General features: G+C 62.9%; 1 protein-coding gene across 1 annotated transcript in view; it reads right to left on the bottom strand.

Moving 5' to 3' along the window:
* LOC119586816 (GTPase-activating protein CdGAPr-like) overlaps positions 1-232 on the bottom strand; it is a gene marked incomplete in the record, with an annotated part of 278,029 nt that overhangs the window by 57,520 nt on the left and 220,277 nt on the right.

Here is a 232-nt window from a genome sequence, read left to right as displayed (position 1 = left end):
GGGTAGGTATGGGCGTGTGGGAAGGGGATAAACGAAAGGGACGAAGGGGGAAAGGGGACAAACGAAGAGAGTAAAACCAGGAGATAGGGGACGGAACGGCGAGAGGGAGCGGGAGCAGGAGAGGAGGAGAAGGGACGGTGCCAGGGGAGTAGGGGAAGGCTGGAGGACGAGAAGGGGAGGGAGGAGCTTCCCCCTCTCCCCTCCCGCCCCACTGATAAGCCCGCGAAGCCTC

This window comes from Penaeus monodon, chromosome 22 (assembly GCF_015228065.2).
Source record: "Penaeus monodon isolate SGIC_2016 chromosome 22, NSTDA_Pmon_1, whole genome shotgun sequence".
Lineage (NCBI taxonomy): Eukaryota > Metazoa > Arthropoda > Malacostraca > Decapoda > Penaeidae > Penaeus > Penaeus monodon.
Note: the sequence above shows the minus strand (reverse complement) of the source record. Positions and strands in the feature narration are given on the sequence as shown.